Source organism: Lissotriton vulgaris, chromosome 2_1 (assembly GCF_964263255.1).
Source record: "Lissotriton vulgaris chromosome 2_1, aLisVul1.2, whole genome shotgun sequence".
NCBI lineage: Eukaryota > Metazoa > Chordata > Amphibia > Caudata > Salamandridae > Lissotriton > Lissotriton vulgaris.
In genome coordinates, this window is record NC_141687.1 from 1,269,868,136 (window position 1) to 1,269,891,648 (window position 23,513).

Here is a 23,513-nt window from a genome sequence, read left to right on the forward strand (position 1 = left end):
GCACAGTACTGTGCTCAAAAGTTGCAGCCCTGAGGTCTCTGAAGATAGCAGGTGGATAAGTAGAAATTTCCCGCTTGGCTGACCCAGCAGGAGCAAACGTATGCCAAAAATGTACGCAGAACCAGCTTTTCAGTGAAGAGCAGCCAGGCACATTTTAGCTAGTTTTACTTGTAAGTGGGGTTGGAAATGCTTTTCAGGCTCAGTACTGCACTCAAAAGATGCAGCCCTGAGGTCTCTCCTGATAGGAGGTACTTAAGTAGAAATTCGCTGCTCAGCTGACCCGGCAGGAGCAAATATATGCCAAAAATGTATGCAGACGTAGCTTTTCAGTGAACAGCAGCCAGGCACATTTTAGCTAGTTTTACTTGTAAGTGGGGTTGGAAACGGTTTTCAGGCTCAGTACTGCGCTCAAAAGATGCAGCCCTGAGGTCTCTCCTGATAGGAGGTAGTTAAGTAGAAATTCCCTGCTCAGCTGACCCGGCAGGAGCAAACGTATGCCTAAAATGTACGCCGAACCAATTTTTCAGTGAAGGCACATTTTAGCTAGTTTTACTTGTAAGTGGGGTTGGAAACGCTTTTCAGGCTCAGTACTGTGCTCAAAAGATGCAGCCCTGAGGTCTCCCCTGGTAGGAGGTAGTTAAGTAGAAATTCGCTGCTCAGCTGACCCGGCAGGAGCAAACGTATGCCAAAAATGTACACAGAATGAGCTTTTCAGTGAACAGCAGCCAGGCCAATTTTAGCTAATTTTACTTGTAAGTGGGGTTGGAAACGCTTTTCAGGCTCAGTACCGCGCTAAAAAGATGCAGCCCTGAGGTCTCTCCTGATAGGAGGTAGTTAAGTCGAAATTCACTGCTCAGCTGACCCAGCAGGAGCAAACATATGCCAAAAATAAACGCAGAATTAGCTTTTCAGTGAAACGCAGCCAGGCACATTTTAGATAGTTTTATTTGTAAGTGGGGTTGGAAATGCTTTTCAGGCTCATTACTGCGCTCAAAAGTTGCAGCCCTGAGGTCTCTCCTGATAGTTGGTAGTTAAGTAGAAATTCGCTCCTCAGCTGACCCAGCAGGAGCAAACATATGCCAAAAATAAACGCAGAATTAGCTTTTCAGTGAAACGCAGCCAGGCACATTTTAGATAGTTTTATTTGTAAGTGGGGTTGGAAATGCTTTTCAGGCTCAGTACTGCGCTCAAAAGATGCAGCCCTGAGGTCTCTCCTGATAGGAGGTAGTTAAGTCGAAATTCACTGCTCAGCTGACCCAGCAGGAGCAAACGTATGCCAAAAATGTATGCAGAATTAGCTTTTCAGTGAACAGCAGCCAGGCACATTTTAGCTAGTTTTACTTGTAAGTGGGGTTGGAAACGGTTTTCAGGCTCAGTACTGTGCTCAAAAGATGCAGCCCTGAGGTCTCTCCTGATAGGAGGTAGTTAAGTAGAAATTCACTGCTCAGCTGACCCGGAAGGAGCAAACGAATGCCAAAAATGTACGCAGAATGAGCTTTTCAGTGAACAGCAGCCAGGCACATTTTAGCTAGTTTTACTTGTAAGTGGGGTTGGAAACGCTTTTCAGGCTCAGTACTAAGCTCAAAAGATGCAGCCCTGAGGTCTCCCCTGAAAGGAGGTAGTTAAGTAGAAATTCGCTGCTCAGCTGACCAGGATGGAGCAAATGTATGCCAAAAATGTACGCAGAATGAGCTTTTCAGTGAACAGCAGCCAGGCACATTTTAGCTAGTTTTACTTGTAAGTGGGGTTGTAAACGCTTTTCAGGCACAGTACTGCGCTCAAAGGATGCAGCCCTGAGGTCTCTCATGATAGCAGGCTGTTAAGTAGAAATTCGCTGCTCGGCTGACCCAGCAGGTGCAAACGTATGCCAAAAATGTATGCAGAATTAACAGCAGCCAGGCACATTTTAGCTAGTTTTACTTGTAAGTGGGGTTGGAAACGCTTTTCAGGCTCAGTACTGCGCTCAAAAGATGCAGCCCTGAGGTCCCTCCTGATAGAAGGTAGTTAAGTAGAAATTCACTGCTCAGCTGACCCGGCAGGAGCAAACGTATGCCAAAAATGTACGCAGAATGAGCTTTTCAATAAAGAGCAGCCAAGCAAATTTTAGCTAGTGTTACTTGTAAGTGGGATTAGAAACTCTTTCCAGGCACAGTACTTTGCTCAACATATGCAGCCCTGAGGTCTCTCAAGATAGCAGGTGGTTAAGTAGAAATTTCCCACTTGGCTGACCCAGCTGGAGCAAACGTATGCCAAAAATGTACGCAGAACCAGCTTTTCAGTGAAGAGCAGCGAGGCACATTTTAGCTAGTTTTACTTGTAAGTGGGGTTGGAAACGCTTTTCAGGCTCAGTACTGCGCTCAAAAGATGCAGCCCTGAGGTCTCCCCTGATAGCAGGTAGTTAAGTAGAAATTTGCTGCTCAGCTGACCTGGCAGGAGGAAATATATGCCAAAAATGTATGCAGAATTAGCTTTTCAGTGAACAGCAGCCAGGCACATTTTAGCTAGTTTTACTTGTAAGTGGGGTTGGAAACGGTTTTCAGGCTCAGTACTGTGCTTAAAAGATGCAGCCCTGAGGTCTCTCCTGATAGGAGGTAGTTAAGTAGAAATTCGCTGCTCAGCTGACCCGGCAGGAGGAAATATATGCCAAAAATGTACGCAGAATGAGCTTTTCAGTGAAGAGCAGCCAGGCACATTTTAGCAAGTTTTACTTGTAAGTGGGGTTGGAAATGCTTTTCAGGCTCAGTACTGCACTCAAAGATGCAGCCCTGAGGTCTCCCCTGATAGGAGGTAGTTAAGTAAAAATTCGCTGCTCAGCTGACCCGGCAGGAGCAAACATATGCCAAAAATGTACGCAGTATGAGCTTTTCAGTGAACAGCAGCCAGGCACATTTTAGCTAGGTTTACTTGTAAGTGGGGTTGTAAACACTTTTCAGGCTCAGTACTGCACTCAAAGGATGCAGCCCTGAGGTCTCTCCTGATAGGAGGTAGTTAAGTAGAAATTCGCTGCTCAGCTGACCCGGCAGGAGCAAACGTATGCCAAAAATTTATGCAGAACCAATTTTTCAGTGAAGGCACATTTTAGCTAGTTTTACTTGTAAGTGGGGTTGGAAACGCTTTTCAGGCTCAGAACTGCGTTCAAAAGATGCAGCCCTGAGGTCTCTCCTGATAGGAGGTAGTTAAGTAGAAATTCGCTGCTCAGCTGACCCGGCAGGAGCAAACGTATGCCAAAAATGTACGCAGAATGAGCTTTTCAGTGAAGAGCAGCCAGGCACATTTTAGCAAGTTTTACTTGTAAGTGGGGTTGGAAACACTTTTCAGGCTCAGTACTGAGCTCAAAAGATGCAGCCCTGAGGTCTCTCCTGATAGGAGGTAGTTAAGTAGAAATTCACTGCTCAGCTGACCCGTCACGTGCAAACGTATGCCAAAAATGTACGCAGAATGAGCTTTTCAGTGAACAGCAGCCAGGCACATTTTAGCTAGTTTTACTTGTAAGTGGGGTTGTAAACGCTTTTCAGGCTCAGAACTGCGCTCAAAGGATGCAGCCCAAAGGTCTCTACTGAAAGGAGGTAGTTAAGTAGAAATTCGCTGCTCAGCTGACCCTGCACGAGCAAATATATGCCAAAAATGTACGCAGAATGAGCTTTTCAGTGAAGAGCAGCTAGGCACATTTTAGCATGTTTTACTTGTAAGTGAGGTTGGAAATTCTTTTCAGGCACAGTACTGTGCTCAAAAGCTGCAGCCCTGAGGTATCTGAAGATAGCAGGTGGTTAAGTAGAAATTTCCCGCTTGGCTGACCCAGCAGGAGCAAACGTATGCCAAAAATGTACGCGGAACCAGCTTTTCAGTGAAGAGCAGCCAGGCACATTTTAGCTAGTTTTACTTGTAAGTGGGGTTGGAAACGCTTTTCAGGCTCAGTACTGCGCTCAATGGATGCAGCCCTGAGGTCTCTCCTGATAGGAGGTAGTTAAGTAGAAATTCACTGCTCAGCTGACCCGGCAGGAGCAAACGTATGCCAAAAATGTACGCAGAATGAGCTTTTCAGTGAAGAGCAGCCAGGCACATTTTAGCTAGTTTTACTTGTAAGTGGGGTTGGAAACTCTTTTCAGGCACAGTACTGCGCTCAAAAGATGCAGCCCTGAGGTCTCTCAAGATGGCAGGTGGTTAAGTAGAAATTTCCTGCTTGGCTGAGCAAGCTGGAGCAAACGTATGCCAAAAATGTACACAGAACCAGCTTTTCAGTGAAGAGCAGCGGGGCACATTTTAGCTAGTTTTACTTGTAAGTGGGGTTGGAAACGCTTTTCAGGCTCAGTACTGCGCTCAAAAGATGCAGCCCTGAGGTCTCCCCTGATAGGAGGTAGTTAAGTAAAAATTCGCTGCTCAGCTGACCCGGCTGGAGCAAACATATGCCAAAAATGTACGCAGTATGAGCTTTTCAGTGAACAGCAGCCAGGCACATTTTAGCTAGGTTTACTTGTAAGTGGGGTTGTAAACGCTTTTCAGGCTCAGTACTGCACTCAAAGGATGCAGCCCTGAGGTCTCTCCTGATAGGAGGTAGTTAAGTAGAAATTTGCTGCTCAGCTGACCCGGCAGGAGCAAACGTATGCCAAAAATTTACGCAGAACCAATTTTTCAGTGAAGGCACATTTTAGCTAGTTTTACTTGTAAGTGGGGTTGGAAACGCTTTTCAGGCTCAGTACTGAGCTCAAAAGATGCAGCCCTGAGGTCTTTCCTGATAGGAGGTAGTTAAGTAGAAATTCACTGCTCAGCTGACCCGTCAGGTGCAAACGTATGCCAAAAATGTACCCAGAATGAGCTTTTCAGTGAACAGCAGCCAGGCACATTTTAGCTAGTTTTACTTGTAAGTGGGGTTGGAAACGGTTTTCAGGCTCAGTACTGCGCTCAAAAGATGCAGCCCTGAGGTCTCTCATGATAGCAGGTGGTTAAGTAGAAATCCACTGCTCGGCTGACCCAGCAGGAGCAAACGTATGCCAAAAATTTATGCAGAATTAGCTTTTCAGTGAACAGCAGCCAGGCACATTTTAGCTAGTTTTACTTGTAAGTGGGGTTGTAAACGCTTTTCAGGCTCAGTACTGCGCTCAATGGATGCAGCCCTGAGGTCTCTCCTGATAGGAGGTAGTTAAGTAGAAATTCACTGCTCAGCTGACCCGGCAGGAGCAAACGTATGCCAAAAATGTACGCAGAATGAGCTTTTCAGTGAAGAGCAGCCAGGCACATTTTAGCTAGTTTTACTTGTAAGTGGGGTTGGAAACTCTTTTCAGGCACAGTACTGCGCTCAAAAGATGCAGCCCTGAGGTCTCTCAAGATGGCAGGTGGTTAAGTAGAAATTTCCTGCTTGGCTGAGCAAGCTGGAGCAAACGTATGCCAAAAATGTACACAGAAGCAGCTTTTCAGTGAAGAGCAGCGGGGCACATTTTAGCTAGTTTTACTTGTAAGTGGGGTTGGAAACGCTTTTCAGGCTCAGTACTGCGCTCAAAAGATGCAGCCCTGAGGTCTCCCCTGATAGGAGGTAGTTAAGTAAAAATTCGCTGCTCAGCTGACCCGGCTGGAGCAAACATATGCCAAAAATGTACGCAGTATGAGCTTTTCAGTGAACAGCAGCCAGGCACATTTTAGCTAGGTTTACTTGTAAGTGGGGTTGTAAACGCTTTTCAGGCTCAGTACTGCACTCAAAGGATGCAGCCCTGAGGTCTCTCCTGATAGGAGGTAGTTAAGTAGAAATTTGCTGCTCAGCTGACCCGGCAGGAGCAAACGTATGCCAAAAATTTACGCAGAACCAATTTTTCAGTGAAGGCACATTTTAGCTAGTTTTACTTGTAAGTGGGGTTGGAAACGCTTTTCAGGCTCAGTACTGAGCTCAAAAGATGCAGCCCTGAGGTCTCTCCTGATAGGAGGTAGTTAAGTAGAAATTCACTGCTCAGCTGACCCGTCAGGTGCAAACGTATGCCAAAAATGTACCCAGAATGAGCTTTTCAGTGAACAGCAGCCAGGCACATTTTAGCTAGTTTTACTTGTAAGTGGGGTTGTAAACGCTTTTCAGGCTCAGTACTGCGCTCAAAGGATGCAGCCCAAAGGTCTCTACTGAAAGGAGGTAGTTAAGTAGAAATTCGCTGCTCAGCTGACCCGGCAGGAGCAAATATATGCCAAAAATGTACGCAGAATGAGCTTTTCAGTGAAGAGCAGCCAGGCACATTTTAGCATGTTTTACTTGTAAGTGAGGTTGGAAACTCTTTTCAGGCACAGTACTGTGCTCAAAAGTTGCAGCCCTGAGGTCTCTGAAGATAGCAGGTGTTAAGTAGAAATTTCCCTCTTGGCTGACCCAGCAGGAGCAAACGTATGCCAAAAATGTACGCAGAACCAGCTTTTCAGTGGAGAGCAGCCAGGCACATTTTAGCTAGTTTTACTTGTAAGTGGGGTTAGAAATGCTTTTCAAGCTCAGTACTGCACTCAAAAGATGCAGCCCTGAGGTCTCTCCTGATAGGAGGTACTTAAGTAGAAATTCGCTGCTCAGCTGACCCGGCAGGAGCAAATATATGCCAAAAATGTATGCAGACGTAGCTTTTCAGTGAACAGCAGCCAGGCACATTTTAGCTAGTTTTACTTGTAAGTGGGGTTGGAAACGGTTTTCAGGCTCAGTACTGCGCTCAAAAGATGCAGCCCTGAGGTCTCTCCTGATAGGAGGTAGTTAAGTAGAAATTCCCTGCTCAGCTGACCCGGCAGGAGCAAACGTATGCCAAAAATGTACGCCGAACCAATTTTTCAGTGAAGGCACATTTTAGCTAGTTTTACTTGTAAGTGGGGTGGGAAACGCTTTTCAGGCTCAGTACTGTGCTCAAAAGATGCAGCCCTGAGGTCTCCCCTGGTAGGAGGTAGTTAAGTAGAAATTTGCTGCTCAGCTGACCCGGCAGGAGCAAACGTATGCCTAAAATGTACACAGAATGAGCTTTTCAGTGAACAGCAGCCAGGCACATTTTAGCTAATTTTACTTGTAAGTGGGGTTGGAAACGCTTTTCAGGCTCAGTACTGCGCTAAAAAGATGCAGCTCTGAGGTCTCTCCTGATAGGAGGTAGTTAAGTAGAAATTTGCTGCTCAGCTGACCCGGCAGGAGCAAACATATGCCAAAAATAAACGCAGAATTAGTTTTTCAGTGAAACGCAGCCAGGCACATTTTAGATAGTTTTATTTGTAAGTGGGGTTGGAAATGCTTTTCAGGCTCAGTACTGCGCTCAAAAGATGCAGCCCTGAGGTCTCTCCTGACAGGAGGTAGTTAAGTAGAAATTCGCTGCTCAGCTGACCCCGCAGGAGCAAATATATGCCAAAAATGAATGCAGAATTAGCTTTTCAGTGAACAGCAGCCAGGCACATTTTAGCTAGTTTTACTTGTAGGTGGGGTTGGAAACGGTTTTCAGGCTCAGTACTGCGCTCAAAAGATGCAGCCCTGAGGTCTCTCCTGATAGGAGGTAGTTAAGTCGAAATTCACTGCTCAGCTGACCCAGCAGGAGCAAACGTATGCCAAAAATGTATGCAGAATTAGCTTTTCAGTGAACAGCAGCCAGGCACATTTTAACTAGTTTTACTTGTAAGTGGGGTTGGAAACGGTTTTCAGGCTCAGTACTGCGCTCAAAAGATGCACCCCTGAGGTCTCTCCTGATAGGAGGTAGTTAAGTAGAAATTCACTGCTCAGCTGACCCGGAAGGAGCAAACGAATGCCAAAAATGTATGCAGAATGAGCTTTTCAGTGAACAGCAGCCAGGCACATTTTAGCTAGTTTTACTTGTAAGTGGGGTTGGAAACGCTTTTCAGGCTCAGTACTGCGCTCAAAAGATGCAGCCCTCAGGTCTCCCCTGAAAGGAGGTAGTTAAGTAGAAATTCGCTGCTCAGCTGACCAGGCTGGAGCAAATGTATGCCAAAAATGTACGCAGAATGAGCTTTTCAGTGAACAGCAGCCAGGCACATTTTAGCTAGTTTTACTTGTAAGTGGGGTTGGAAACGCTTTTCAGGCTCAGTACTGCGCTCAAAAGATGCAGCCCTGAGGTCCCTCCTGATAGAAGGTAGTTAAGTAGAAATTCACTGCTCAGCTGACCCGGCAGGAGCAAACGTATGCCAAAAATGTATGCAGAATGAGCTTTTCAATAAAGAGCAGCCAAGCAAATTTTAGCTAGTGTTACTTGTAAGTGGGATTAGAAACTCTTTCCAGGCACAGTACTGCGCTCAAAAGATGCAGCCCTGAGGTCTCTCAAGATAGCAGGTGGTTAAGTAGAAATTTCCCACTTGGCTGACCCAGCTGGAGCAAACGTATGCCAAAAATGTACGCAGAACCACCTTTTCAGTGAAGAGCAGCGAGGCACATTTTAGCTAGTTTTACTTGTAAGTGGGGTTGGAAACGCTTTTCAGGCTCAATACTGCGCTCAAAAGATGCAGCCCTGAGGTCTCACCTTATAGCAGGTAGTTAAGTAGAAATTTGCTGCTCAGCTGACCCGGCAGGAGGAAATATATGCCAAAAATGTATGCAGAATTAGCTTTTCAGTGAACAGCAGCCAGGCACATTTTAGCTAGTTTTACTTGTAAGTGGGGTTGGAAACGGTTTTCAGGCTCAGTACTGTGCTTAAAAGATGCAGCCCTGAGGTCTCTCCTGATAGGAGGTAGTTAAGTAGAAATTCGCTGCTCAGCTGACCCGGCAGGAGGAAATATATGCCAAAAATGTACGCAGAATGAGCTTTTCAGTGAAGAGCAGCCAGGCACATTTTAGCAAGTTTTACTTGTAAGTGGGGTTGGAAACGCTTTTCAGGCTCAGGACTGCACTCAAAGATGCAGCCCTGAGGTCTCCCTTGATAGGAGGTAGTTAAGTAAAAATTCGCTGCTCAGCTGACCCGGCAAGAGCAAACATATGCCAAAAATGTACGCAGTATGAGCTTTTCAGTGAACAGCAGCCAGGCACATTTTAGCTAGGTTTACTTGTAAGTGGGGTTGTAAACGCTTTTCAGGCTCAGTACTGCACTCAAAGGATGCAGCCCTGAGGTCTCTCCTGATAGGAGGTAGTTAAGTAGAAATTCGCTGCTCAGATGACCCGGCAGGAGCAAACGTATGCCAAAAATTTACGCAGAACCAATTTTTCAGTGAAGGCACATTTTAGTTAGTTTTACTTGTAAGTGGGGTTGGAAACGCTTTTCAGGCTCAGTACTGCGTTCAAAAGATGCAGCCCTGAGGTCTCTCCTGATAGGAGGTAGTTAAGTAGAAATTCGCTGCTCAGCTGACCCGGCAGGAGCAAACGTATGCCAAAAATGTATGCAGAATGAGCTTTTCAGTGAAGAGCAGCCAGGCACATTTTAGCAAGTTTTACTTGTAAGTGGGGTTGGAAACACTTTTCAGGCTCAGTACTGAGCTCAAAAGATGCAGCCCTGAGGTCTCTCCTGATAGGAGGTAGTTAAGTAGAAATTCACTGCTCAGCTGACCCGTCAGGTGCAAACGTATGCCAAAAATGTACGCAGAATGAGCTTTTCAGTGAACAGCAGCCAGGCACATTTTAGCTAGTTTTACTTGTAAGTGGGGTTGTAAACGCTTTTCAGGCTCAGTACTGCACTCAAAGGATGCAGCCCAAAGGTCTCTACTGAAAGGAGGTAGTTAAGTAGAAATTTGCTGCTCAGCTGACCCTGCAGGAGCAAATATATGCCAAAAATGTACGCAGAATGAGCTTTTCAGTGAAGAGCAGCCAGGCACATTTTAGCATGTTTTACTTGTAAGTGAGGTTGGAAACTCTTTTCAGGCACAGTACTGTGCTCAAAAGTTGCAGCCCTGAGGTCTCTGAAGATAGCAGGTGGTTAAGTAGAAATTTCCCGCTTGGCTGACCCAGCAGGAGCAAACGTATGCCAAAAATGTACGCAGAACCAGCTTTTCAGTGAAGAGCAGCCAGGCACATTTTAGCTAGTTTTACTTGTAAGTGGGGTTGGAAATGCTTTTCAGGCTCAGTACTGCACTCAAAAGATGCAGCCCTGAGGTCTCTCCTGATAGGAGGTACTTAAGTAGAAATTCGCTGCTCAGCTGACCCGGCAGGAGCAAATATATGCCAAAAATGTATGCAGACGTAGCTTTTCAGTGAACAGCAGCCAGGCACATTTTAGCTAGTTTTACTTGTAAGTGGGGTTGGAAACGGTTTTCAGGCTCAGTACTGCGCTCAAAAGATGCAGCCCTGAGGTCTCTCCTGATAGGAGGTAGTTAAGTAGAAATTCCCTGCTCAGCTGACCCGGCAGGAGCAAACGTATGCCAAAAATGTACGCCGAACCAATTTTTCAGTGAAGGCACATTTTAGCTAGTTTTACTTGTAAGTGGGGTTGGAAACGCTTTTCAGGCTCAGTACTGTGCTCAAAAGATGCAGCCCTGAGGTCTCCCCTGATAGCAGGTAGTTAAGTAGAAATTCGCTGCTCAGCTGACCCAGCAGGAGGAAATATATGCCAAAAATGTATGCAGAATTAGCTTTTCAATGAACAGCAGCCAGGCACATTTTAGCTAGTTTTACTTGTAAGTGGGGTTGGAAACGGTTTTCAGGCTCAGTACTGCGCTTAAAAGATGCTGCCCTGAGGTCTCTCCTGATAGGAGGTAGTTAAGTAGAAATTCGCTGCTCAGCTGACCCGGCAGCAGCAAACGTATGCCAAAAATTTACGCAGAACCAATTTTTCAGTGAAGGCACATTTTAGCTAGTTTTACTTGTAAGTGGGGTTGGAAACACTTTTCGGGTTCAGTACTGAGCTCAAAAGATGCAGCCCTGAGGTCTCTCCTGATAGGAGGTAGTTAAGTAGAAATTCACTGCTCAGCTGACCCGTCAGGTGCAAACGTATGCCAAAAATGTACCCAGAATGAGCTTTTCAGTGAACAGCAGCCAGGCACATTTTAGCTAGTTTTACTTGTAAGTGGGGTTGGAAACTCTTTTCAGGCACAGTACTGCGCTCAAAGGATGCAGCCCAAAGGTCTCTACTGAAAGGAGGTAGTTAAGTAGAAATTCACTGCTCAGCTGACCCAGCAGGAGCAAATATATGCCAAAAATGAACGCAGAATGAGCTTTTCAGTGAAGAGCAGCCAGGCACATTTTAGCATGTTTTACTTGTAAGTGAGGTTGGAAACTCTTTTCAGGCACAGTACTGTGCTCAAAAGTTGCAGCCCTGAGGTCTCTGAAGATAGCAGGTGGATAAGTAGAAATTTCCCGCTTGGCTGACCCAGCAGGAGCAAACGTATGCCAAAAATGTACGCAGAACCAGCTTTTCAGTGAAGAGCAGCCAGGCACATTTTAGCTAGTTTTACTTGTAAGTGGGGTTGGAAATGCTTTTCAGGCTCAGTACTGCACTCAAAAGATGCAGCCCTGAGGTCTCTCCTGATAGGAGGTACTTAAGTAGAAATTCGCTGCTCAGCTGACCCGGCAGGAGCAAATATATGCCAAAAATGTATGCAGACGTAGCTTTTCAGTGAACAGCAGCCAGGCACATTTTAGCTAGTTTTACTTGTAAGTGGGGTTGGAAACGGTTTTCAGGCTCAGTACTGCGCTCAAAAGATGCAGCCCTGAGGTCTCTCCTGATAGGAGGTAGTTAAGTAGAAATTCCCTGCTCAGCTGACCCGGCAGGAGCAAACGTATGCCTAAAATGTACGCCGAACCAATTTTTCAGTGAAGGCACATTTTAGCTAGTTTTACTTGTAAGTGGGGTTGGAAACGCTTTTCAGGCTCAGTACTGTGCTCAAAAGATGCAGCCCTGAGGTCTCCCCTGGTAGGAGGTAGTTAAGTAGAAATTTGCTGCTCAGCTGACCCGGCAGGAGCAAACGTATGCCAAAAATGTACACAGAATGAGCTTTTCAGTGAACAGCAGCCAGGCCAATTTTAGCTAATTTTACTTGTAAGTGGGGTTGGAAACGCTTTTCAGGCTCAGTACCGCGCTAAAAAGATGCAGCCCTGAGGTCTCTCCTGATAGGAGGTAGTTAAGTCGAAATTCACTGCTCAGCTGACCCAGCAGGAGCAAACATATGCCAAAAATAAACGCAGAATTAGCTTTTCAGTGAAACGCAGCCAGGCACATTTTAGATAGTTTTATTTGTAAGTGGGGTTGGAAATGCTTTTCAGGCTCATTACTGCGCTCAAAAGTTGCAGCCCTGAGGTCTCTCCTGATAGTTGGTAGTTAAGTAGAAATTCGCTCCTCAGCTGACCCAGCAGGAGCAAACATATGCCAAAAATAAACGCAGAATTAGCTTTTCAGTGAAACGCAGCCAGGCACATTTTAGATAGTTTTATTTGTAAGTGGGGTTGGAAATGCTTTTCAGGCTCATTACTGCGCTCAAAAGTTGCAGCCCTGAGGTCTCTCCTGATAGTTGGTAGTTAAGTAGAAATTCGCTCCTCAGCTGACCCAGCAGGAGCAAACATATGCCAAAAATAAACGCAGAATTAGCTTTTCAGTGAAACGCAGCCAGGCACATTTTAGATAGTTTTATTTGTAAGTGGGGTTGGAAATGCTTTTCAGGCTCAGTACTGCGCTCAAAAGATGCAGCCCTGAGGTCTCTCCTGATAGGAGGTAGTTAAGTCGAAATTCACTGCTCAGCTGACCCAGCAGGAGCAAACGTATGCCAAAAATGTATGCAGAATTAGCTTTTCAGTGAACAGCAGCCAGGCACATTTTAGCTAGTTTTACTTGTAAGTGGGGTTGGAAACGGTTTTCAGGCTCAGTACTGCGCTCAAAAGATGCAGCCCTGAGGTCTCTCCTGATAGGAGGTAGTTAAGTAGAAATTCACTGCTCAGCTGACCCGGAAGGAGCAAACGAATGCCAAAAATGTACTCAGAATGAGCTTTTCAGTGAACAGCAGCCAGGCACATTTTAGCTAGTTTTACTTGTAAGTGGGGTTGGAAACGCTTTTCAGGCTCAGTACTAAGCTCAAAAGATGCAGCCCTGAGGTCTCCCCTGAAAGGAGGTAGTTAAGTAGAAATTCGCTGCTCAGCTGACCAGGATGGAGCAAATGTATGCCAAAAATGTACGCAGAATGAGCTTTTCAGTGAACAGCAGCCAGGCACATTTTAGCTAGTTTTACTTGTAAGTGGGGTTGTAAACGCTTTTCAGGCACAGTACTGCGCTCAAAGGATGCAGCCCTGAGGTCTCTCATGATAGCAGGTTGTTAAGTAGAAATTCGCTGCTCGGCTGACCCAGCAGGTGCAAACGTATGCCAAAAATGTATGCAGAATTAACAGCAGCCAGGCACATTTTAGCTAGTTTTACTTGTAAGTGGGGTTGGAAACGCTTTTCAGGCTCAGTACTGCGCTCAAAAGATGCAGCCCTGAGGTCCCTCCTGATAGAAGGTAGTTAAGTAGAAATTCACTGCTCAGCTGACCCGGCAGGAGCAAACGTATGCCAAAAATGTACGCAGAATGAGCTTTTCAATAAAGAGCAGCCAAGCAAATTTTAGCTAGTGTTACTTGTAAGTGGGATTAGAAACTCTTTCCAGGCACAGTACTTTGCTCAACATATGCAGCCCTGAGGTCTCTCAAGATAGCAGGTGGTTAAGTAGAAATTTCCCACTTGGCTGACCCAGCTGGAGCAAACGTATGCCAAAAATGTACGCAGAACCAGCTTTTCAGTGAAGAGCAGCGAGGCACATTTTAGCTAGTTTTACTTGTAAGTGGGGTTGGAAACGCTTTTCAGGCTCAGTACTGCGCTCAAAAGATGCAGCACTGAGGTCTCCCCTGATAGCAGGTAGTTAAGTAGAAATTTGCTGCTCAGCTGACCTGGCAGGAGGAAATATATGCCAAAAATGTATGCAGAATTAGCTTTTCAGTGAACAGCAGCCAGGCACATTTTAGCTAGTTTTACTTGTAAGTGGGGTTGGAAACGGTTTTCAGGCTCAGTACTGTGCTTAAAAGATGCAGCCCTGAGGTCTCTCCTGATAGGAGGTAGTTAAGTAGAAATTCGCTGCTCAGCTGACCCGGCAGGAGGAAATATATGCCAAAAATGTACGCAGAATGAGCTTTTCAGTGAAGAGCAGCCAGGCACATTTTAGCAAGTTTTACTTGTAAGTGGGGTTGGAAATGCTTTTCAGGCTCAGTACTGCACTCAAAGATGCAGCCCTGAGGTCTCCCCTGATAGGAGGTAGTTAAGTAAAAATTCGCTGCTCAGCTGACCCGGCAGGAGCAAACATATGCCAAAAATGTACGCAGTATGAGCTTTTCAGTGAACAGCAGCCAGGCACATTTTAGCTAGGTTTACTTGTAAGTGGGGTTGTAAACACTTTTCAGGCTCAGTACTGCACTCAAAGGATGCAGCCCTGAGGTCTCTCCTGATAGGAGGTAGTTAAGTAGAAATTCGCTGCTCAGCTGACCCGGCAGGAGCAAACGTATGCCAAAAATTTATGCAGAACCAATTTTTCAGTGAAGGCACATTTTAGCTAGTTTTACTTGTAAGTGGGGTTGGAAACGCTTTTCAGGCTCAGAACTGCGTTCAAAAGATGCAGCCCTGAGGTCTCTCCTGATAGGAGGTAGTTAAGTAGAAATTCGCTGCTCAGCTGACCCGGCAGGAGCAAACGTATGCCAAAAATGTATGCAGAATTAACAGCAGCCAGGCACATTTTAGCTAGTTTTACTTGTAAGTGGGGTTGGAAACGCTTTTCAGGCTCAGTACTGCGCTCAAAAGATGCAGCCCTGAGGTCCCTCCTGATAGAAGGTAGTTAAGTAGAAATTCACTGCTCAGCTGACCCGGCAGGAGCAAACGTATGCCAAAAATGTACGCAGAATGAGCTTTTCAATAAAGAGCAGCCAAGCAAATTTTAGCTAGTGTTACTTGTAAGTGGGATTAGAAACTCTTTCCAGGCACAGTACTTTGCTCAACATATGCAGCCCTGAGGTCTCTCAAGATAGCAGGTGGTTAAGTAGAAATTTCCCACTTGGCTGACCCAGCTGGAGCAAACGTATGCCAAAAATGTACGCAGAACCAGCTTTTCAGTGAAGAGCAGCGAGGCACATTTTAGCTAGTTTTACTTGTAAGTGGGGTTGGAAACGCTTTTCAGGCTCAGTACTGCGCTCAAAAGATGCAGCCCTGAGGTCTCCCCTGATAGCAGGTAGTTAAGTAGAAATTTGCTGCTCAGCTGACCTGGCAGGAGGAAATATATGCCAAAAATGTATGCAGAATTAGCTTTTCAGTGAACAGCAGCCAGGCACATTTTAGCTAGTTTTACTTGTAAGTGGGGTTGGAAACGGTTTTCAGGCTCAGTACTGTGCTTAAAAGATGCAGCCCTGAGGTCTCTCCTGATAGGAGGTAGTTAAGTAGAAATTCGCTGCTCAGCTGACCCGGCAGGAGGAAATATATGCCAAAAATGTACGCAGAATGAGCTTTTCAGTGAAGAGCAGCCAGGCACATTTTAGCAAGTTTTACTTGTAAGTGGGGTTGGAAATGCTTTTCAGGCTCAGTACTGCACTCAAAGATGCAGCCCTGAGGTCTCCCCTGATAGGAGGTAGTTAAGTAAAAATTCGCTGCTCAGCTGACCCGGCAGGAGCAAACATATGCCAAAAATGTACGCAGTATGAGCTTTTCAGTGAACAGCAGCCAGGCACATTTTAGCTAGGTTTACTTGTAAGTGGGGTTGTAAACACTTTTCAGGCTCAGTACTGCACTCAAAGGATGCAGCCCTGAGGTCTCTCCTGATAGGAGGTAGTTAAGTAGAAATTCGCTGCTCAGCTGACCCGGCAGGAGCAAACGTATGCCAAAAATTTATGCAGAACCAATTTTTCAGTGAAGGCACATTTTAGCTAGTTTTACTTGTAAGTGGGGTTGGAAACGCTTTTCAGGCTCAGAACTGCGTTCAAAAGATGCAGCCCTGAGGTCTCTCCTGATAGGAGGTAGTTAAGTAGAAATTCGCTGCTCAGCTGACCCGGCAGGAGCAAACGTATGCCAAAAATGTACGCAGAATGAGCTTTTCAGTGAAGAGCAGCCAGGCACATTTTAGCAAGTTTTACTTGTAAGTGGGGTTGGAAACACTTTTCAGGCTCAGTACTGAGCTCAAAAGATGCAGCCCTGAGGTCTCTCCTGATAGGAGGTAGTTAAGTAGAAATTCACTGCTCAGCTGACCCGTCACGTGCAAACGTATGCCAAAAATGTACGCAGAATGAGCTTTTCAGTGAACAGCAGCCAGGCACATTTTAGCTAGTTTTACTTGTAAGTGGGGTTGTAAACGCTTTTCAGGCTCAGAACTGCGCTCAAAGGATGCAGCCCAAAGGTCTCTACTGAAAGGAGGTAGTTAAGTAGAAATTCGCTGCTCAGCTGACCCTGCACGAGCAAATATATGCCAAAAATGTACGCAGAATGAGCTTTTCAGTGAAGAGCAGCTAGGCACATTTTAGCATGTTTTACTTGTAAGTGAGGTTGGAAATTCTTTTCAGGCACAGTACTGTGCTCAAAAGCTGCAGCCCTGAGGTATCTGAAGATAGCAGGTGGTTAAGTAGAAATTTCCCGCTTGGCTGACCCAGCAGGAGCAAACGTATGCCAAAAATGTACGCGGAACCAGCTTTTCAGTGAAGAGCAGCCAGGCACATTTTAGCTAGTTTTACTTGTAAGTGGGGTTGGAAACGCTTTTAAGGCTCAGTACTGCGCTCAATGGATGCAGCCCTGAGGTCTCTCCTGATAGGAGGTAGTTAAGTAGAAATTCACTGCTCAGCTGACCCGGCAGGAGCAAACGTATGCCAAAAATGTACGCAGAATGAGCTTTTCAGTGAAGAGCAGCCAGGCACATTTTAGCTAGTTTTACTTGTAAGTGGGGTTGGAAACTCTTTTCAGGCACAGTACTGCGCTCAAAAGATGCAGCCCTGAGGTCTCTCAAGATGGCAGGTGGTTAAGTAGAAATTTCCTGCTTGGCTGAGCAAGCTGGAGCAAACGTATGCCAAAAATGTACACAGAACCAGCTTTTCAGTGAAGAGCAGCGGGGCACATTTTAGCTAGTTTTACTTGTAAGTGGGGTTGGAAACGCTTTTCAGGCTCAGTACTGCGCTCAAAAGATGCAGCCCTGAGGTCTCCCCTGATAGGAGGTAGTTAAGTAAAAATTCGCTGCTCAGCTGACCCGGCTGGAGCAAACATATGCCAAAAATGTACGCAGTATGAGCTTTTCAGTGAACAGCAGCCAGGCACATTTTAGCTAGGTTTACTTGTAAGTGGGGTTGTAAACGCTTTTCAGGCTCAGTACTGCACTCAAAGGATGCAGCCCTGAGGTCTCTCCTGATAGGAGGTAGTTAAGTAGAAATTTGCTGCTCAGCTGACCCGGCAGGAGCAAACGTATGCCAAAAATTTACGCAGAACCAATTTTTCAGTGAAGGCACATTTTAGCTAGTTTTACTTGTAAGTGGGGTTGGAAACGCTTTTCAGGCTCAGTACTGAGCTCAAAAGATGCAGCCCTGAGGTCTCTCCTGATAGGAGGTAGTTAAGTAGAAATTCACTGCTCAGCTGACCCGTCAGGTGCAAACGTATGCCAAAAATGTACCCAGAATGAGCTTTTCAGTGAACAGCAGCCAGGCACATTTTAGCTAGTTTTACTTGTAAGTGGGGTTGGAAACGGTTTTCAGGCTCAGTACTGCGCTCAAAAGATGCAGCCCTGAGGTCTCTCATGATAGCAGGTGGTTAAGTAGAAATCCACTGCTCGGCTGACCCAGCAGGAGCAAACGTATGCCAAAAATTTATGCAGAATTAGCTTTTCAGTGAACAGCAGCCAGGCACATTTTAGCTAGTTTTACTTGTAAGTGGGGTTGTAAACGCTTTTCAGGCTCAGTACTGCGCTCAATGGATGCAGCCCTGAGGTCTCTCCTGATAGGAGGTAGTTAAGTAGAAATTCACTGCTCAGCTGACCCGGCAGGAGCAAACGTATGCCAAAAATGTACGCAGAATGAGCTTTTCAGTGAAGAGCAGCCAGGCACATTTTAGCTAGTTTTACTTGTAAGTGGGGTTGGAAACTCTTTTCAGGCACAGTACTGCGCTCAAAAGATGCAGCCCTGAGGTCTCTCAAGATGGCAGGTGGTTAAGTAGAAATTTCCTGCTTGGCTGAGCAAGCTGGAGCAAACGTATGCCAAAAATGTACACAGAAGCAGCTTTTCAGTGAAGAGCAGCGGGGCACATTTTAGCTAGTTTTACTTGTAAGTGGGGTTGGAAACGCTTTTCAGGCTCAGTACTGCGCTCAAAAGATGCAGCCCTGAGGTCTCCCCTGATAGGAGGTAGTTAAGTAAAAATTCGCTGCTCAGCTGACCCGGCTGGAGCAAACATATGCCAAAAATGTACGCAGTATGAGCTTTTCAGTGAACAGCAGCCAGGCACATTTTAGCTAGGTTTACTTGTAAGTGGGGTTGTAAACGCTTTTCAGGCTCAGTACTGCACTCAAAGGATGCAGCCCTGAGGTCTCTCCTGATAGGAGGTAGTTAAGTAGAAATTTGCTGCTCAGCTGACCCGGCAGGAGCAAACGTATGCCAAAAATTTACGCAGAACCAATTTTTCAGTGAAGGCACATTTTAGCTAGTTTTACTTGTAAGTGGGGTTGGAAACGCTTTTCAGGCTCAGTACTGAGCTCAAAAGATGCAGCCCTGAGGTCTCTCCTGATAGGAGGTAGTTAAGTAGAAATTCACTGCTCAGCTGACCCGTCAGGTGCAAACGTATGCCAAAAATGTACCCAGAATGAGCTTTTCAGTGAACAGCAGCCAGGCACATTTTAGCTAGTTTTACTTGTAAGTGGGGTTGTAAACGCTTTTCAGGCTCAGTACTGCGCTCAAAGGATGCAGCCCAAAGGTCTCTACTGAAAGGAGGTAGTTAAGTAGAAATTCGCTGCTCAGCTGACCCGGCAGGAGCAAATATATGCCAAAAATGTACGCAGAATGAGCTTTTCAGTGAAGAGCAGCCAGGCACATTTTAGCATGTTTTACTTGTAAGTGAGGTTGGAAACTCTTTTCAGGCACAGTACTGTGCTCAAAAGTTGCAGCCCTGAGGTCTCTGAAGATAGCAGGTGTTAAGTAGAAATTTCCCTCTTGGCTGACCCAGCAGGAGCAAACGTATGCCAAAAATGTACGCAGAACCAGCTTTTCAGTGAAGAGCAGCCAGGCACATTTTAGCTAGTTTTACTTGTAAGTGGGGTTAGAAATGCTTTTCAAGCTCAGTACTGCACTCAAAAGATGCAGCCCTGAGGTCTCTCCTGATAGGAGGTACTTAAGTAGAAATTCGCTGCTCAGCTGACCCGGCAGGAGCAAATATATGCCAAAAATGTATGCAGACGTAGCTTTTCAGTGAACAGCAGCCAGGCACATTTTAGCTAGTTTTACTTGTAAGTGGGGTTGGAAACGGTTTTCAGGCTCAGTACTGCGCTCAAAAGATGCAGCCCTGAGGTCTCTCCTGATAGGAGGTAGTTAAGTAGAAATTCCCTGCTCAGCTGACCCGGCAGGAGCAAACGTATGCCAAAAATGTACGCCGAACCAATTTTTCAGTGAAGGCACATTTTAGCTAGTTTTACTTGTAAGTGGGGTGGGAAACGCTTTTCAGGCTCAGTACTGTGCTCAAAAGATGCAGCCCTGAGGTCTCCCCTGGTAGGAGGTAGTTAAGTAGAAATTTGCTGCTCAGCTGACCCGGCAGGAGCAAACGTATGCCTAAAATGTACACAGAATGAGCTTTTCAGTGAACAGCAGCCAGGCACATTTTAGCTAATTTTACTTGTAAGTGGGGTTGGAAACGCTTTTCAGGCTCAGTACTGCGCTAAAAAGATGCAGCTCTGAGGTCTCTCCTGATAGGAGGTAGTTAAGTAGAAATTTGCTGCTCAGCTGACCCGGCAGGAGCAAACATATGCCAAAAATAAACGCAGAATTAGTTTTTCAGTGAAACGCAGCCAGGCACATTTTAGATAGTTTTATTTGTAAGTGGGGTTGGAAATGCTTTTCAGGCTCAGTACTGCGCTCAAAAGATGCAGCCCTGAGGTCTCTCCTGACAGGAGGTAGTTAAGTAGAAATTCGCTGCTCAGCTGACCCCGCAGGAGCAAATATATGCCAAAAATGAATGCAGAATTAGCTTTTCAGTGAACAGCAGCCAGGCACATTTTAGCTAGTTTTACTTGTAAGTGGGGTTGGAAACGGTTTTCAGGCTCAGTACTGCGCTCAAAAGATGCAGCCCTGAGGTCTCTCTTGATAGGAGGTAGTTAAGTCGAAATTCACTGCTCAGCTGACCCAGCAGGAGCAAACGTATGCCAAAAATGTATGCAGAATTAGCTTTTCAGTGAACAGCAGCCAGGCACATTTTAACTAGTTTTACTTGTAAGTGGGGTTGGAAACGGTTTTCAGGCTCAGTACTGCGCTCAAAAGATGCACCCCTGAGGTCTCTCCTGATAGGAGGTAGTTAAGTAGAAATTCACTGCTCAGCTGACCCGGAAGGAGCAAACGAATGCCAAAAATGTATGCAGAATGAGCTTTTCAGTGAACAGCAGCCAGGCACATTTTAGCTAGTTTTACTTGTAAGTGGGGTTGGAAACGCTTTTCAGGCTCAGTACTGCGCTCAAAAGATGCAGCCCTCAGGTCTCCCCTGAAAGGAGGTAGTTAAGTAGAAATTCGCTGCTCAGCTGACCAGGCTGGAGCAAATGTATGCCAAAAATGTACGCAGAATGAGCTTTTCAGTGAACAGCAGCCAGGCACATTTTAGCTAGTTTTACTTGTAAGTGGGGTTGGAAACGCTTTTCAGGCTCAGTACTGCGCTCAAAAGATGCAGCCCTGAGGTCCCTCCTGATAGAAGGTAGTTAAGTAGAAATTCACTGCTCAGCTGACCCAGCAGGAGCAAACGTATGCCAAAAATGTATGCAGAATGAGCTTTTCAATAAAGAGCAGCCAAGCAAATTTTAGCTAGTGTTACTTGTAAGTGGGATTAGAAACTCTTTCCAGGCACAGTACTGCGCTCAAAAGATGCAGCCCTGAGGTCTCTCAAGATAGCAGGTGGTTAAGTAGAAATTTCCCACTTGGCTGACCCAGCTGGAGCAAACGTATGCCAAAAATGTACGCAGAACCACCTTTTCAGTGAAGAGCAGCGAGGCACATTTTAGCTAGTTTTACTTGTAAGTGGGGTTGGAAACGCTTTTCAGGCTCAGTACTGCGCTCAAAAGATGCAGCCCTGAGGTCTCACCTGATAGCAGGTAGTTAAGTAGAAATTTGCTGCTCAGCTGACCCGGCAGGAGGAAATATATGCCAAAAATGTATGCAGAATGAGCTTTTCAGTGAAGAGCAGCCAGGCACATTTTAGCAAGTTTTACTTGTAAGTGGGGTTGGAAACGCTTTTCAGGCTCAGGACTGCACTCAAAGATGCAGCCCTGAGGTCTCCCTTGATAGGAGGTAGTTAAGTAAAAATTCGCTGCTCAGCTGACCCGGCAAGAGCAAACATATGCCAAAAATGTACGCAGTATGAGCTTTTCAGTGAACAGCAGCCAGGCACATTTTAGCTAGGTTTACTTGTAAGTGGGGTTGTAAACGCTTTTCAGGCTCAGTACTGCACTCAAAGGATGCAGCCCTGAGGTCTCTCCTGATAGGAGGTAGTTAAGTAGAAATTCGCTGCTCAGATGACCCGGCAGGAGCAAACGTATGCCAAAAATTTACGCAGAACCAATTTTTCAGTGAAGGCACATTTTAGTTAGTTTTACTTGTAAGTGGGGTTGGAAACGCTTTTCAGGCTCAGTACTGCATTCAAAAGATGCAGCCCTGAGGTCTCTCCTGATAGGAGGTAGTTAAGTAGAAATTCGCTGCTCAGCTGACCCGGCAGGAGCAAACGTATGCCAAAAATGTATGCAGAATGAGCTTTTCAGTGAAGAGCAGCCAGGCACATTTTAGCAAGTTTTACTTGTAAGTGGGGTTGGAAACACTTTTCAGGCTCAGTACTGAGCTCAAAAGATGCAGCCCTGAGGTCTCTCCTGATAGGAGGTAGTTAAGTAGAAATTCACTGCTCAGCTGACCCGTCAGGTGCAACCGTATGCCAAAAATGTACGCAGAATGAGCTTTTCAGTGAACAGCAGCCAGGCACATTTTAGCTAGTTTTACTTGTAAGTGGGGTTGTAAACGCTTTTCAGGCTCAGTACTGCACTCAAAGGATGCAGCCCAAAGGTCTCTACTGAAAGGAGGTAGTTAAGTAGAAATTTGCTGCTCAGCTGACCCTGCAGGAGCAAATATATGCCAAAAATGTATGCAGAATTAGCTTTTCAATGAACAGCAGCCAGGCACATTTTAGCTAGTTTTACTTGTAAGTGGGGTTGGAAACGGTTTTCAGGCTCAGTACTGCGCTTAAAAGATGCTGCCCTGAGGTCTCTCCTGATAGGAGGTAGTTAAGTAGAAATTCGCTGCTCAGCTGACCCGGCAGGAGCAAACGTATGCCAAAAATTTACGCAGAACCAATTTTTCAGTGAAGGCACATTTTAGCTAGTTTTACTTGTAAGTGGGGTTGGAAACACTTTTCGGGTTCAGTACTGAGCTCAAAAGATGCAGCCCTGAGGTCTCTCCTGATAGGAGGTAGTTAAGTAGAAATTCACTGCTCAGCTGACCCGTCAGGTGCAAACGTATGCCAAAAATGTACCCAGAATGAGCTTTTCAGTGAACAGCAGCCAGGCACATTTTAGCTAGTTTTACTTGTAAGTGGGGTTGGAAACTCTTTTCAGGCACAGTACTGCGCTCAAAGGATGCAGCCCAAAGGTCTCTACTGAAAGGAGGTAGTTAAGTAGAAATTCACTGCTCAGCTGACCCAGCAGGAGCAAATATATGCCAAAAATGAACGCAGAATGAGCTTTTCAGTGAAGAGCAGCCAGGCACATTTTAGCATGTTTTACTTGTAAGTGAGGTTGGAAACTCTTTTCAGGCACAGTACTGTGCTCAAAAGTTGCAGCCCTGAGGTCTCTGAAGATAGCAGGTGGATAAGTAGAAATTTCCCGCTTGGCTGACCCAGCAGGAGCAAACGTATGCCAAAAATGTACGCAGAACCAGCTTTTCAGTGAAGAGCAGCCAGGCACATTTTAGCTAGTTTTACTTGTAAGTGGGGTTGGAAATGCTTTTCAGGCTCAGTACTGCACTCAAAAGATGCAGCCCTGAGGTCTCTCCTGATAGGAGGTACTTAAGTAGAAATTCGCTGCTCAGCTGACCCGGCAGGAGCAAATATATGCCAAAAATGTATGCAGACGTAGCTTTTCAGTGAACAGCAGCCAGGCACATTTTAGCTAGTTTTACTTGTAAGTGGGGTTGGAAACGGTTTTCAGGCTCAGTACTGCGCTCAAAAGATGCAGCCCTGAGGTCTCTCCTGATAGGAGGTAGTTAAGTAGAAATTCCCTGCTCAGCTGACCCGGCAGGAGCAAACGTATGCCTAAAATGTACGCCGAACCAATTTTTCAGTGAAGGCACATTTTAGCTAGTTTTACTTGTAAGTGGGGTTGGAAACGCTTTTCAGGCTCAGTACTGTGCTCAAAAGATGCAGCCCTGAGGTCTCCCCTGGTAGGAGGTAGTTAAGTAGAAATTC